This window comes from Chiloscyllium plagiosum, unplaced genomic scaffold, assembly GCF_037043375.1.
Source record: "Chiloscyllium plagiosum isolate Xiang-an unplaced genomic scaffold, Cpla_swu_hap1 HiC_scaffold_51, whole genome shotgun sequence".
NCBI lineage: Eukaryota > Metazoa > Chordata > Chondrichthyes > Orectolobiformes > Hemiscylliidae > Chiloscyllium > Chiloscyllium plagiosum.
The window spans coordinates 21,936,350-21,953,464 of record NW_028270189.1 but is presented as its reverse complement, the minus strand read 5'-3'; the positions used below and the strand labels follow the sequence as shown (position 1 = coordinate 21,953,464).

The window sequence follows — 17,115 nt, the reverse complement described above, 5'->3', positions numbered from 1 at the left end:
CTAAAGCAGGGTTACTGATCGTGGGATGGGGAGAAATCTCCGAGAATTGGTGGGTTTGAATCCTGATACATAGACAGCAGAGATGTGAAAGGGTGAGGGTTTGAAGGAGCAAAATCATCACCTCGACGAATATTTTCATGTCAAAAAAGATTGATTCGCTCCTGCTTTTGTTAAGCATGTCTTACTCTGCATAAAACGGTAACAAGTGACAATACTGGAAGTCAAATTGCAGATGATCTTTCTGCTGCCACTACGCAAAGCGCTAACCACTGCATGATACCGGCACCGCATGGAATAGCATGATGCAAAAAGCAGTAAAGATAGTGGCAGAGGATATGTTAGGAACAGGACCACATGAACAGTAGTAATACTTGACAAACAGTGACTGAGACATGCAAACTCATGGTGAGCTGAATGGTTAACTTCGGTACCTCCAGAGCCGATGGATATTTCATCACTTAGTTTGTTGAAGGTGAAGATTGATATAGTCCTCCAGAAAATGAAAGCATCAGGGAATAGCGCAGGGAATTGCTGGAATGTATTTCTGCAAAAGAAATGTAGTTTACCATCGGTTACTTTAGCAATTTCGTCATACAAGGAAGTGACCATTGCTGTGGAATATCATATAGTGCCAGGTTTCATGCCTGGAATACGAGAAACTGTGTGGTGCAGCAGGGAAGATCAAACTGGAAATGCGGATGAGGATGAGGCAACGGATATGAGTTCAGTAATGAAATCATTGAGTGTGAAGTATTTCACTGAAAGTACAGAGTGAATTGAAATGCCGGGGACTGGGAGTTCCAACATTGCGTGGAGCAGTTTCTATTGACGTGGTATACGTCGCATCAGGCTGGGAGCTCCAACCTGAACTGCAGCAGCTTCCATTGACACGAAGCAGGGAGCACTGGGATATCAAGCTGGAAGTTCCAACTGTATCTGGAGCAGCTACTATTGACATCTGCACTGAGAGAAATGGAGGTAATGTTTTCTCTCTCTGAGCTATCTCATATGGCTAACTCTGCTCTGGGCAGAAGGGGAATTTTTTTGGTCATTTCATTTTATTGAATTTCTTGTAAACTCGCACAGGCCGTTAACATACGTTCAGACTTAGAAAATCAGCTTGAATACGATGTTGTGATTAGGCATTAGTTGATCAAAAGTGCTGGAGCAAAATCAGTGCAGTGAATTTGAAATTCATCAGCTGAGCGGAGATCCCATTGAATGGCTGAGTAGACACAAAGTGAATGGAAGTTTCATGAGGATGAATGTCTTTTCGTTACAAAACCTCCCGCTGCACAAAGAGTGGATCATTGGAGTGAAGCAGTAACGGTGGTTATCTTTCCTGGTTATTCAACTTGTGAACATGAGTACGATTGGTCATGTCCGTGTTTAGATCACAACTCTGCACAACCTCAAGCACGCGCGAGCACAGTGTCACAATGGATAATGCGCATGGTTATGGTCCAGAGATTGTAGTTAAGGTTTCGACTTGGTTCAAGAGCAAGACTGGCAGGCTTCAACTTCACATACAAGTTAATTTACCGCACAATGTAGCACATACAACGGGTCAGTGGCACAATGGATAACATACCTAACTACAGATCTACTGTGTGGAGCTTCGATTCCAACCTGGCTTGCGGGCAGCGCTGACTTTATTGCACTTAAAACGGACTGTTCTGAAGCCGAAATGAGGTTTGCAACTTGAACTGCAGGGACAGGAGTCTCTTCATTAAATACCCCTGCGACCGTCAGAGTCAATATCCCAGAATCATCACTGGGGGGGAAAGCTGAATTCTTCACTCAGGTTGCCCTCTACACCTTTCAACTTTCCGAGATTCACTGTGGCACCTGCGATTGTGAAGGAAACGAGACACAGAGCCAAGTCTCAGCTTTGACAATTTTGGGAAAACATTTAGGAAGCGGAATCAGAGGAGAATGGCGAGTGATCTGTCTGAATGAGCAGAGACTGCCGAGGCACCGTGCCCTTTATTTAAGAGTCTGTGACATCGTCTCTCATTTCTAGACGTCATTAACTGATCCGAGGTACTAAAAACACTCCACTTGCAGGGGGTCTGCTTTTGCTGATGTCACTGTCAGGATCAAAACAAACCCAACGCCCGGACTGAGAATCAAAGCCGGGTCACAGCGAAGGAAGCGAAAAAAATGGACCTGCTAGCCCACCATGGACAGCTACACGAATACCACGTATGTGTAGAATGACAGCCCTCAAGGTCGTTGTACATGCTTTCGTCAGATGCAATCGCTTGACTATCTTTATTCACTTTCATCACTTGGCCTTGTATGCATTAACAACTCAAGTTCAGATCCGTGTATTTCTGAAGGTTATGTGGGTTCAGACAGTGAATCCAGATTCAACCATCCGCTTGCTGATTAGATTTTTCTGCATATCTCCTCAATCCTTTCCACTTCTTAACTTCAGTCTTCGCCCCTGTTGATCGGTCAAGAGGAAACGTTTCTTTTACTCTGCATTGTCCATGTCGCTCATTACTTAGTGCATATGAAACATGTATCCTCACAGTTTCCTCTGCCTGAAGAAAACAACCCCAGTCAAAACAATCTGTCTTCATAACCTAAACTTTTCAACTTGGTAAATTTCTGCACGGTTTCCAGTGCGATCACATGACTATTGTAATGTGAATTGCAGAACTGCACGCAATATTTCGGGGGAACCGAATGAACAAATGAAATAATTGACTGGAGAAAGCCACAGAAACTTCTCTTTCCCAATAAAACATCATTTGCTCAATCCTGCGCTGTGCACTTACCCTGAGCCCGATGTTCCAGTAATCTCTTGTCCGTGTCAGTAAAAGCTGCTCCATGAGGATTAATTACAGAACAGCTGCATCTAAATAGATTGAATTGCTTGAAGATGCCGACCATGGGATTGAGCACTTACACCCAAAACAGTGACCGCAGCAGTACAGAATGAACAGTGTAAATGTGAGTATTATATTGCGCAATACCTCAGTGAAATGGGAGGGTGGACGTTTAGGCGAATTAGTTCTTGTGGGAGGGAGAGATTTCTTCGATAAAGGGTGGTTATGATATGTGAAACACAAAGATGTGAGATAGCGGGTGTTTGAAGAAGGAAACCTATCACCACGTAGAGTATTTTCATGTAAAACAAAGATTGATTTTCTCAGCGTTTGCTAAGATCATATTACATGGAGTAAAACGGGTAAAATGCCGATTGCTGTGACTGTGATTCGAGCAGAACTTGCTGTGTTGACAATGCCAAGGAAGAACCATTTCATGATCCTGGCGCCACATGGAAAAGCACGATGCAAAAAGCAATAAGGATCGGGGCAGAGGTTATGCCAAGAACAGAAACACACGCACAAAGGAATACTTGTCAAACAGTGACTGAGATGTGGGAACTCAGATTCGGTTGCATATATATCGCTTCTATGTCCGGAGAGACTGTAGAGATTGCAACACTGAGATTGTAGGATGTTACGTTTGCGAGATATCTACAAAACTTCAAAGGGTCATGGGATACTGCAGGGTATTGCTGAAATGTATTTCTCAATAACACTGTATTTTAACATCGGTTACTTCACCAATTTCCTCACTTATTGACGTAATCATATAATGGCATGACATATAATCCCAGTTCAAGGGCGTGGAATCAGAGAAATTGATTTGCAGTGCACCCAAAACTAATTGGAAATGGTAATGGCGTTCAGCGCGAGCATGTGGCTGCGAAAATGCAATCGGTGAGCGGAATGCCATTCTCTGATGATATAGAGGCGCGTGAAATATCGAGGCTAAAAGCTCCCGCCTTAAGGACACCGGCTTCAATTCCCACGCATCAAGAAGCAGTGGGACATCAGGTTCGGAGCTCTAATTTCACCTGCAAGAACATGGAACACGGAACTTTGGGACATCAGCTGGTCGAATAGATACTCAACTATTTTATTCTTAAGTCAGTAGTTTTCAGCAGGATACTTGTTGTGGATTGAAAGAATATCTACAACCGGGACAGTCAAAATTACAAAGAAGAATTCTGCAAAGAGTCAATTCTTGGAGAAGCATCTGTGCAGAGTGATGCAGAGGAATGTTTACGTCATCTGCCGTCCTCATATGTTTGACTTTGCACTGGATTAATTTCCATGAAGGGATTTTTTTGCTCGGTTCACAGTATTCACTTTCCTGCATATTCGTAAAAGTCGCTACTGTACTCGAAACCTCTGAAAATTAACTGGTACATACAATGTGGTGATTAGGCTCACGTTCACGTCAGTTATGCTGAAGAAGTGGATTCGAAATTCATCACATCACATTCCATCAAATGACTAAGCAGACAGAGTGTGAATGGAAGCTTCATGAGAACATATGTGTTTTTTTTGGAAAATTCGTTGCTTTGAAAGGTGATGAAAATTAGACTGAAGCAGTGACAGTGATTATCTTTATTGCTTGTTCAATTGGTGAACTTGACTGCTATTAACCGTGTCCGTATTAACATTACGGCTCCTAAGGCTGTGCATGGGACCAGTGGCGCAATGGATAACGCGCCTGACTACGAATCAGGAGACTGTAGGTTCGAATCCTACCTGGCTCGCCAGCAGGGCAGATTTTAATCCCGTTTAAATATTGATTTTTCAAAAGCCGAAATAAGGTGTGAGCTCCTCATCTGCAGGATCGAGAATGCCTTCATTAAATGCCCCCGGGAACATGAGAGTCAATGCCCCAGCGTCATCACAGGAGGGAAGCCGAATAGTCGCGCGGGTGACTATTGGGCACCTTTCCATTTCATAAAGCCACTGATCGAATAACTGTTGCTCGCGGTGATGCTCTGCTTTGAGCATTTTTCGAAACTCTTTGGCGAGTGGAATCAGAGAAGAATGAAGGGTTAACTGTCCAACTGATCTTTATAGAGTGTGAGTTCTCGAGTCTCCTACCCGCTGACTGATAAAGTTTTCCTACCAGTCTATTCAAAGCTTTCTGCATCTTATCTGAAATCTACAAACCCTGGTGATCGATCAAGAGTAAATGTTTCCTTCAATCTGTAATTCCTTGCTCCTCATTATTTCGTACACGTCAATCATGTCTCCTCTCAATCAGCTCTGCTCTGAGAAAAACAACATTTTGAAAGTCTTGTGTTCACTGAAATTTCTTGCCTGTTTTTAACAGTTCGGTGAGTGGAGTAGTCCCACTGATAACATTCAGCACAAACTTTCAGTCAAAGCCACTCAAAGTGGGGAACCGTAGTACTGCTCTTTTCGTCAACAATGTGTAAAAGTCCCCTGTAACTTTCGATTTCGCATCCCGTGGGGCTATTTGTCCGTGTTCAACGACGTTTCCCAGGAAGGTGACTTGAGCTTTGGCAGATTCACTTTCAGCTAGGTTTACAAACCAGTTTGACTTCCGAATTCGATCAAAAAAGCCCGATAAATGCAGTACATATTCAATGCACGAGAGTTTGAAAGTCACCAGGCACAATATACACCAATCAGTTGCGTATTCAGCAATTACCCTGTCAGTTAACCTCTGAAATGTGGCTGAAGTGTTTTTCATACAAACGGCATTACTTTAAATTTCTGCAGGCCAGTTGGCGTTATAAATTTGCCTTTGATCTTTCTGTCAAAGTTCCCTACCAGTAACCTTTGAGGAAGTCCAACTAAGAAATGCAAGTTGCTCCTCCAATCTTTTCCACACAGTCCTCCAACTGCAGATATGTATACGCATTAGTCTTTCTAACAACATTGATTTTGTGATAGTCCACACATAACTGTTGGGTCTTATCTGCCTTTGGCACCATGATGATGGGTGAACTCTATTCATTGAAACTCACTTCGGTTATGCCATATTGGTGCATACGTGATATCTCCTTATGAACTTGTCCAAATTTAAAGGGTTATGCCTGCAAGGATGTTACAGAGTCAGAACAGCATCTCCTATATTTACATCATCTACAATTAGATTATTAATTCCCAGTATATTTCAGCAGATCTCCCCATGCAAGAGTAATAACTAATTCGTTTTTCTTCTGGAAGATAACTGAATAACTTTTTGGACAACTTTTGCATTGTCCAATTTTATTTCAGGAACGTCCAATGCAGAATTTCCTGACATTGGTTCTTCCCAGTGTGTCGCAGTCAAAAACGCATTCTCCTCTTGCGTTCGTTCTCTGCCAAAATACAGTTAGAGCATATTCCATCACATTCTGTGAGATTCCTTCATGACTGGAGTCCCTATCAAGTAGCTAACCTCACTCAATTTCCTCTCAATTTGATAATGTCTTTTAAACCTTGCTTTAAAGTTTCACAGATTAATGAATTTTAAATAATTGCATTAGTCCCAGCGGCAAAATTGTGATTGTTTGATTTCTCATACACTTCCTGCTTCACCATTTGCTGCGATACTTTTAAATACTGTCTCGACAACTTCCCAACATTATTTAGTTCAACTCTAAAATTTGACACATCATCCAAATGCGTGGTCTCTGTAATCTGACTTATTAATTTTTCCTTAATAAATTTTAATGGTCCTCTTACTTTATGCCCAAAATTGGTTTCAGATGGACTTAGTTTGGTGGATTCTTTTGGTACATCTCAGATCACAAACAGCACTGACGCAACTCCATTATGGAAATAATCTGGCTACTCCAAACCATAAAACCTCAATATAGTCTTTAATAATTGACGTCACCTTTCCAATGCACCCTGTGATTCTGGATTGTACACAGTAGATTTGAATCGTTTTATTTCCAAGCTATCTAAACACTCTATGAAAAGTTTGGACGTCAAGTTTGACCCTTGAGCTCATTGTATCTCTGATGGTAGTCTTCATCTAGTTTTTTTAAAAAACCGTAATTCGTCCACTATCCTATCATGTCATATTGCATGATTGAACAACATTTGGAAATCTCCTCAATACATCCTTTTTCTGTTAATTAATGCTTATTCCCATCTTTTATTGGATGTAGGAAAACTTCACAATGAATGAAGACACTTAAGAAAGATTCGTCGAACACTGGGATAGATATTAAAAGTGCAGGCTTTATTATTTCCCATGGTTTTCCTATTAGTTGAAATGTATGACACGTCTGACAAAATTTAAATGCATCCCCCTGCAATCCAGGCCGTAAAAATGTCTTTGTATTTTAGCCTCCGTTTACATCACGTCTACGTACCCTCCAATTTGTGGCACATGCGGCACTCGCAGCACCACTTTTCTGTACCCTCCTGGAAAAATAAATTCTGCCCATTTCTCACTTGCTTGAGTATGTGTTGCTCTCCACTTCCTCCTTAACATATCATTTGCTAAGTAATATCACACGGGGATGCATTCACTCTCCTTCCAAGTACGTCTTCTGATCCAACTGCTTTAATTATTCATCTTTCTGCTGTAACTCAGTAGCATAGTAGAGCTGAATATACTGGCAATTTTTAACGTTTGTCCCCTGCTGTGTCCCACCTACCTGACAAAAAAAATTGTAATCATATTTCAGCTTCCATATCCGTGCCTTTTGATTTGTCCTGCTTCAGCTTGTGACTTTGTGATCGCGTTAAGACACAATCTGGGAAAATTCCTTGATAAACGTCCTGCATTGCTGCACTTGCCTGCATCTCGACTGGCTTTTCAACTGGAGCAGGCAGCACGCTTACCGGTGATTGAGCTATATCATTTGCAAGCACAAATTGTATTTTTGGAGCTGAGAGTTTGTCCAGACCTCCCAGCAGAAATTCCCCACTCTTTCTGCCCACTCTCGCCTCACTGTACATAACTGAGCAACTTTTCGTCCCACCATGAATTCCCGTATACATAGTTCTTCAGGAGTATATGTTTCTCCCTCCTTCTGAATCACAGACAGGCACGATCCTGTGTCCCTCAATATTGTTCCCTCTCTATCTGCTACTCCTGGACAAGGTAAATAAACTTTACCTTTGCAGGTTTATTATTAAAGCAGATGTGGCACTTCCCCCTTACCAACCTCTGATCGGCTTGTGCACTCTGATGCAGCTTTCCACCCTCCACTGTGCTTTCTATTGCCACGCCAACAAAACATCCAGGCTTGTTTCGTTTCCCTGCATCTGAATTTCCAGTGCTTTCCCCAGTTCTCAAACACTGATTTCATGTGGCCTACTTTACTGCAATGAAAACCTCAGATCTTGTACCCTTCAAGAGTTTCCTATTTCCTCTGTGATAAGTTATCCTAATGAATTTAACTTTCCCTTTCAACGTATGGATTTCTCTTTGCCCCAATTTCTATCCTTCAGACTTAAAATCATTCTGGAAACCCATCCCTGTTTTATGGACCACTTCATAACAATCAGCCATTTCAGCTGCTAACCTTGTCGTTTTAACAATATGCTCTTCCAGAGTAAGCTTATCTTCAGCCTTTCTCTCCAGCCTTTTAAGGTGAATTCCTTTAATAATTGCCAATTTCTGAAGTTCAAACTGTGTCTCCCTTTCTCTCTGCTCTGCTCTCTCTTCTTCCCTCTTTCTGCTTCAAATCGTATCTCAAACTGTTCAAATCTGGTGTCCTTTCCTTATCTCTCGAGTCTAACTCAAGCTGCTTCATGTTCAAATAAATTTTCACCATCTCCAAAAATTTCATGGATTTTACAGCTTAGTTAAATGGTGAGCTACTGCGGGAATGATCTCTCCTTTCCTCACAGAAAGAGGCAAATACAACCCCAGTGTGTCTGCTAATTCCAGAAACCCGGCCTGAATTACTTTTTGTAAAACTACCAACTTTACATCGTCCATAGCAAGACAACTCTTTGAACCTAAATGAGACATTGCTTTCCCAAACATTGCCTACCCCAATCCAAATCAACACCCGAAATTAAGATGCAAGCACCTATCAGTTGCTCTTTTAATCCATCAACTAATTCCCAATTTATTATGGACGAGGCTAATCCATTCAAAACGCTATTAAGCAGACAACCCAGACCGTAACGTTATATTTTTTCGTTAAGCGTACAGTGAAAATTACCCGAGTAAGCTAGATTCAAAAATTATTCACAAAATGACGGATTGAAAAACAAAAGACAGAATATAGAATACCCACAGAACTTAGTCTATCCAAAGTACACTTACTTATGCTGTTCTGAAAATACTCAGCAATCCTTAAAAAAAAGTACCTTAAAAACAGTAAAAATGAAACAGAAGCTTACAGTTAAAAATTAGAAGGGCAGAAGGAGACAGGTTATTAGTTAGTGCACCATTGCTGCAGGATCTCAAAACCGGAATTCAGCTTTCCAGAATGACCACTCCTTTTCCATTATACAGTTCATTTCTAAAACATTAAATCTTTGGCCTTAAGCCTCAGCTGTTTACGGAGAAACGAAAGGCCTCACAGTGAACACTTTCATCTCTGTAACACTTCATCCGATTCGGAGCCCGAACTGTTTTAAAATGCCTTTGATAAAAAGATATCAAGAGACATTATCCTTGAGAAAAAGTACAGCTCCGTTTCTTTTTAAAAAAGAGAACATCTTTGTGAGAGCCCAGTCCGTCCAAACTGTCTTCATAAGTGAAAATCTTCGAACACACAATATCTTGGTAAATCTGTTCTGCAACGTTTCCAATGCTATCACATCCCTGCTGTGATGATAATTGCAGAAAGACACACAGTACTCCAGCTAGAGCCGATTGAGCAACTGAAATTAACAACTTAGAAAGCCACAGAAACTGCACTTTTCCACTAATGTGACTTTTACACAATACTGCCCCGTGGAGACAGTGAGAACTGCAGATGCGAGAACTCAGAGCCGACAGTGTGGTGATAGAAAACACAGTCGGGGTCAGGCAGCATGCGACGAGCAGGGGAGTTGATGATTCGGGCATAAATCCTTCATCAGGAATGAGGTTTGTGGCCGTGGGGACTGATAGATAAATGGAAGGTTCGGGGGTTTGGGAGCGTGATAGCTGTGAATGCGAGGAGTAGATAAAGGTGGAGAATAAGATACTAGTTCTGACAGGAGGTGGAGCGGGTAGGTTGGAAAGGTGATGTGCAGGTCATGAAAGCAATGCTGAGTTGGAATCATGAAACTAGAATAATGTGAGGGAAGGGCGAATGAGGAAATTGGTGATCCCATGAGGCATCAAGGGCCCAAGGGGAAGATGAGACCTTCTTCTTTTAGGCGACAGGTGTTCAGGGAATGTCAATGAAGGAGGCACAGGACCTGCATGTGCTTGGCAGATTGAGAGGGGGAGAATGAATTTCATCAGTGATGAGCTTCTAACTGCATATCCAAACTATCATTATGAACATGTTGTTACATCTTAGGAACAGTATCTAACACTACCCCGCCTGAGGAGAAGGCGAGGATTGCAGATGCGAGAGATTAGAGTCAGGAAGGATACCGCTCGATAGCACAGCGGTTAGGCAACATCGGAGGACCAGGAGTGTCAATGTTTCCAACATTCCTGACGAAGAACTTATGCTCAAAACATTGACTTTCCTCCTCCATGGATGCTGCCTTACCAGGTGTACTTTTCCGGATCCACACTTTTAACTCGACACCGCCTCAGCTCAACTGCATCGGAACATTTAGATGCACCTGTCACCACTCAGTTGATTCGTCTGTCGCATGCGAGAAAAACTGCAACATTCATTTCCCCATAAATATCAAGTCATTCAGATCGCTGAAGAAAAGAAAAATGCAGAGGCTGAATATCTGAGAGAAAAGAAATAATTGTTGTAGAATTCAGCATCCTGTCAGTTCAACTGAATGTTTGGATATTAAAATTGGTAAAGGAAAAGAGAAAGCTGCAGTTCAATAACTGCTACGGTCTGTTTCTAAAAAAAAAAGAGTTTCATGAACTGGAATGTTTCGATCAGGCAATGCATGCTCACCTTGTCAAGTGCTGGTAGGAATGGAGGAATATATATTTGCTTCGCCACTGCTGAACAGATGAAAAATATCATTTTGCCTTCCCAATCAGTTGATGCTCCTGCAGAAAAGTCAATGTGACTCATAAACCCAGCACAGCCAGTTCGGTGTGCATTTCAGAGTCCTGCAACATCACATTTTATTTAAAAGATCTTTATTGATTGTTCCTTATAAATATGGCATTCTCCATTTCATTATGCATTGGACAATTTTGTACCCACTCACTTATTCATTGGTTCATCACTCAATTTTAGTATCCCTAACGTTCCATTCACGACTTAACTACCAAACTACTTTCACGAAAAAAATGCTTATTTTTAAAACCGAACACTGAGCTGAAGCAATGCCTGTTGGAAATAAACCATCATTCTCTCACTCTCTATACCTTATTTAGTGTGTCTCAGTGCCTGTCACTTTAAACCTATGCCCTCCAGTTTTGAACTTCACCATCCTGCGCAAACGATTTAGTCCAGTTGCCTATCCATGCCCCTCATGATTTTTTAAACCATGAGAACGTTACGTGCTGCCTGGAACATTCCAGCGAAAAAGACCCTGCCTACCCCATCTCCACGCTTAACTAAAGCCCTCAGGTCCCCACAACATCCTTGTAACTCATTTGTGCACAGTTTCAATTTTTACAAAATCCTTCCTGTCGAAGTTGACCATCACTGCAAGCAGTATTCTAAATGTGATCTCACCAATGCTCTATATCGCCACAACATGACATTCCAACTTGGATAATCGACTTTCTGATTAATGACAAAAAGTGTGCCAAGTACTTCCTTCACAATCTTGTCTACTTGTGACACCACTTTATCTGCTTTTATAAATTTTGCCTTGACTGATAAAGTTGTGATTGTCACGATGTTCTGCTGCCTTCACGGATATGTGGCCCAACATGCAAAGTCTCTCTGTTCCTCTGTGTTTCCTCGTGTCCTGCCATTCATTGAGTAATCAGTTGACGTGTTACTCCCAATGTGCATCACCTCATGTTTTTCATGGTTAAATTCAACATGCCCTATCTGAATTTGACATTTGACAAATTCATCTCTGAGCTCCTCCATCCTAAGACCTTCTTCCTCACTATTAACCATTTTGCTAATATTCGCATCATCGACAACTCTGCTTCTCATTTCCCTCGACTTTGTTCTATATTCTTTTCACACACCCACAAACGACATGGGACCCAGCATTCATCCTTGTGTTACACCATTGAATGCCAGTTCTAGTCACACAAACAGCCTTCTGTCACCATCCTGTGTCTCCGACCACCACCAAATTAAGTTTGGATCCAACTTGCCAGGGGACCTTAAATCCCTTTTCACTTTTATCCTCTTACCAGTCTCAGTTTGGTGTCGTGTTAACGGCTATGTTGAAATCCACACAAACAACATCAACTTCACTACCCTCGTTTAAAAACCCGATCACTTGCCAATAAAATATATTTAATTTAATCTGTTAGGCATGACATTCTGTAACAAAGCCTTGATGACTCTTCCTGATGAAACCTTGACTGGACAAGTGGCAGTTAACTCTCTCCTACAGGGTTTGCTCAAAAAGGTTCCCTTTAATTGATGTGAGACTCACTGCTGTGTGATTCTCTGGTTTATCTCTCCCAATCTTGCTGAAAAGTGGAACTGCGTTTGTATAGTCCACTACAAACCCAAAGAGGAAAGTAAAACATTTCCTCCCTTGTCACAGAGAGGAACATAAGATACAAGTCCGTCTTGAATTGGGAATATGCCCACTTCAAGCCGCTCAGAACCACGAACACTTCATCAGTCTCTATGTCAAACTTCTTCAGAACCTTTCCATCCCACGCTCTGCATTCTGTCCCTATACCTCAGCACAAGAGGACTGTTCACTTGCTGAACAAGTAAAGTGATTCACTCAGGTATCCCATTTGCTGACACAACTGTACTGTCACACTGGAAGGAGATCATTCAGATATTTTAACTCGAAAATGCTGTATTAAGCCTTTGTGGTTATAAAATATTTTGCTTTGATAGCCACAGTCTATTACAGTGAGAAATGGTGTGAATTTTCTCTAACTGAAAAACATTTACTTAATTCCACCGCGTGTGGAGATTCCTATCTGTTCCCATCTGACATGACCGAGATTTAGCTCTCTGTTGTTTACCATATCCAGAACAGAACTGCTGCACAAATCCAAGCACATGATTTCTATATTTATTGACCTACGAAATCGATGCCAATGCCTCACATTGTAATGGGATTCATCAACAAGGGACCTTTTCAGGATTAACACAGTTGTGTCTTATGTGCAGAGGGTCATTACACAAGCACAGTATCAAGCTTCCTCAGGGGCAAGACCAAAAGATGCTGGAAAGAGAAATCGGAGTTAACATTTTCAGTCCAGTGACACCGTCCTTAGCATTGATGGTTTCCAGGAAAAGTTTGGTCTATATGCAGAAGATATGTGGGGCTGCTGTAATTAGGAGGGAACGAGATGTCGGGATAGAGCCGAAAGAGAGAGACTAACAGTTGGACATAGGAATTGATAGTGATTTATTTGGAGCATTAACAACTGTACACGGAGACTGTTTATGACTAACCATAAATATTGTGGAATGGCTGCTGTGCTATAACTAGGCCTGGTGGGTGTGTCGGGGGCCAGGACATGGGAGACTTCAGGCCTCTAAAATGATTGAAATTGGTATGGATGGTCGCAGGGGTTCTCAAGCAAAAAATGGTCTGTTACTTTTTCAGCATGCGCTGAGCTATGGTGGAACACTGCAGTCAGCCTGAGATAGAGACGTTGGCTAGGAAGCATGGTTCTGTGCTAAAGGAGCGGTCAACTGGAAGCTCAGGGACATATTTGGCTATAGAACTTTGTATTCTGCAAAACGGTCATTCAATCCAGACTTCATTTCCCAAGGTAGTGGCGACCACAATATGAGCAGTGAATCTATTCGACTGGATTGTGCAAAGTGTAGGTAAAGTGTGGCTTCACCTAGAAGGTGGATTTGAGCACTTGTGTACTAAGCAGGGAGTTAAGAAATGGACAAGTGAGGAGAAGCAAGAAGCAAGAAGAAAGGATAGCGTAGAAGATATTATTAGAGATGTTGTTAATAAATGGGTAAGAAAGCGACCATAAAGGCACTATACCTGAATGCTCGTACTTTTCGGAAGAAGCTTGGGGATATAACGGCATAAATTATCACGAACGAATACAATTTAGTAGACATTGCAGAGACATGGAGACAGCATAGTCAAGACTGGTAGGTAAATATTCACGGGCATGAGACAATTCGGAAGGACAGAAATGGTGGTAAGGAAGTTGGTGTAACTCAAACATTCAAGGACAACCTCAGACCGATGCTGACAGATGATATACGCTCTATGGAGAATGAATTTAAATCCATTTGGGAGGAAATTAGAAGTTCGAAGAATAAAATGTCAATGATTGTCGGAGTCTACCGGCTCCAAATTTTAAGATCACATTGGGGAGGGCAGGAAACAAAGACATAAATAACACCTGAAAAAATGGTATGGCAATTATCATGCGGATTTTAATCAACATGTCGATCGGTCGAAGCAGCTCAGTCAGGGTAGCCTTGATGAGGAGAGTATTGGGTATCTGCGATAGATTCCTTAACTACTGTGTAATGGAACAGGCCAACAAGGGGAGAGGCCAAATTAGATTTGGTACCGGGTAATGAACAAGGCAAGGTGATAAATTTGGCGGTAGGTGAGCACTTTGGTGATAGTTACCAAAATTCAATTATGTTTACTTGAGCTTTTTAAATGGATAGGTATACACCGGAGAGCTACAAACTTGTTAAAACTCGCCAGGTGACTAAACAGATAGATGTGGATAATGTCGTTCATGTAATGCACGTTTGGATTTCAGTTAGCCGTTTGATAAATTTCGCCATGGTGGATGACTGCACAAAATACTAAGGTATGGGCTTGAGGAGGATTTCGTGCTTTGGACTAGAAATTAGCCAGCTGAAAGTAGACAGAGGGTGTTATTTGATGGGAAAACGTCATCCTGGAATTCAGTTGCTTTTGGTGTAATGCAACGATCTGTTTTGGGCTCACTGCTTTTTCTCATTTTTATTAACAACCTGGATGGGGGCGTAGAAGGAGGGGTTCGTAAATTTGCGGACGAAACTAATTTCGGTACAGTTGTGCATAGTGCTGAAAGATATTGTCGGTTACATAGGGACACAGGTAAGATGCAGAGCTGGGCTGAAGGTTGGCAAATGGAATTTAATGCAGAGAAAATGTGAGAAAGAGCATGGCATTAAAATTAGCACAGAATATAAAGATTGATAGCAGAAGTTTCTATTAAAATATAAAATGAAAAAGAGTGGCAAAAGTAAACGTTGACACTTTCGTGGATAATAAGGGGCATTTACTTATGAGATATGCGGAAATAGCCATGACATTGAACAGGCATTTGAGTCGGTCTTCACGGTGGAGGATATCAATAACATGCCAATAATTGACAAAGTGATGACGGTTGGTGACGACCTGGGAACAGTCATTATAACAAAAGAGCGAGTGTTGGATTGTGGGAGCTAATTAACACGATGGTGTGTTAAAAAGAAGTGCGCTGGTGGTATTTTTCCAAAATTCTTTGGTCTCTGGGGTAGTCACAGCTGATTGGAAAACACAAATATGACATCACTGTTTAAAAAGGGAGGCAGACAGAATATGAGGAATTAGATCAGATCACTTACAGTGTCGAAACAGGCCCTTCGGCCCAACAAGTCCTCACCGACCACCGAAGCGCAACCCACCCAGACCCATTCCCCAACATTATAGAACTTTGTTTAACCTCTGTAGTGCACCACGGTCCCGTGGAGGGAATGGTTCCTGGCGAAGGTGGACAAGAGCGGGGAGGGGAATATATGTTTGGCAATAGTATTTCGCTGGAGGTGGTGGAATTAGGAAAATACTTCGTTGATGACTTGGAGTACCACAGCGCTTAAGATTCCAGACCATGTTCTGAAAAACATGGGATGAGAATGGAACGTTGCTTCATGACGGACATTTGAAAGATGTGTCCAAAGTCCTTATTTGGTTCAGTGAAAGTCACAATGTCTTTGAGAAGCTAACTTTAGTAGCCAAAAGCATTGTGGCCACAAGAGCAGGTCATAGTCAGAGATTTTCGTGACTCCCGAAAGCCTGTCTGACATATAGCCTGCGACGACACGCCACCTATGATTTGTCACCGGCAGACTCCACGAACAGCTGTTCACTCTCCGAGCAAGAGCGTTATTCACCTCATTGACCAAATGTTCTTCTCTTTCTTTTGTTCTTTCCCGACCAACTGTTTACTCCTTTACAATACAGAATGAGACATGATGGGATAGTTCCTGTTCGCCTGGATGATTGCAGTGTTAAAGAAACAATGCACAGGAGAAGCACAGCAGATTAGTCAGCATCTGAGTTGCAAGAGACATTTAAATCACAACCTTGTTGTGGATTCCTTAGTGCAGTTAGAACAAAACTGAAAAGCTCAACACCGTCCAGAACAGAGCAACTGAATTGAGCCGCAACACACAACTAATAAAACATCGACAAACATCCATTCCCATCACAACCAAACACTCAGACTTGCAGTCTGCACCATCCACAAGATGCACTGCAAATGTTCACCAAGGGTCCTTAAACAGTACATTACAAAATTACAACTACTTCCATCTAATAGGAAAAGTGTAATAGATAGGTAGGAAAGACCTACAACCCACAGACCATCCTGCTCTGGAAATATATTGGCGTTCCTCCAGAATCACTGGGTCAAAACTGTGGATTTCACTCCCCTTTATTTTTGGTCTACCAACAGCACACGGAAACGATGGTTCAAGAAAACAACTCATCACCACCTTGTCCAGTCAAATCAGGAATGAACAGTAAATGCTGACCTCTTCTGGAATACCTACACCCGACAAAGAATGAAAATCATACGCTTTGGAGTTTTGAGTCGTTCTCTCTTACTGAGATATATCTGGTTTTATTTGAGGGGTATCAAAGATGAGGATTTGCTGTTGGGAAACTGAAACGATGCATCACATCAGAATTTGATGGATCTGCTTTGTTCCATGTAGCCTGAACCTCACCGGCCTTTGAAAATGAAAGCAGAATGTTACATTCACAGTGGAGTGAAAGCATTCACTATCTGAACTATCGAGACATAATTGGAGGGACGCTGGAGAGGAACTGCGGTAATGTGGTGACGATTCAGTTACTTGTCTTCCCTGAATATTCATCAGTG

At 41.9% G+C, this 17,115-nt stretch overlaps 1 non-coding gene across 1 annotated transcript; it reads left to right on the top strand.

Moving 5' to 3' along the window:
• The first annotated feature begins 4,509 nt into the window (after positions 1–4,509).
• Positions 4,510–4,582, top strand: trnar-acg (transfer RNA arginine (anticodon ACG)). The gene has a single exon. It is a non-coding gene; the product is annotated as a tRNA-Arg (tRNA).
• Positions 4,583–17,115: the final 12,533 nt, after the last annotated feature.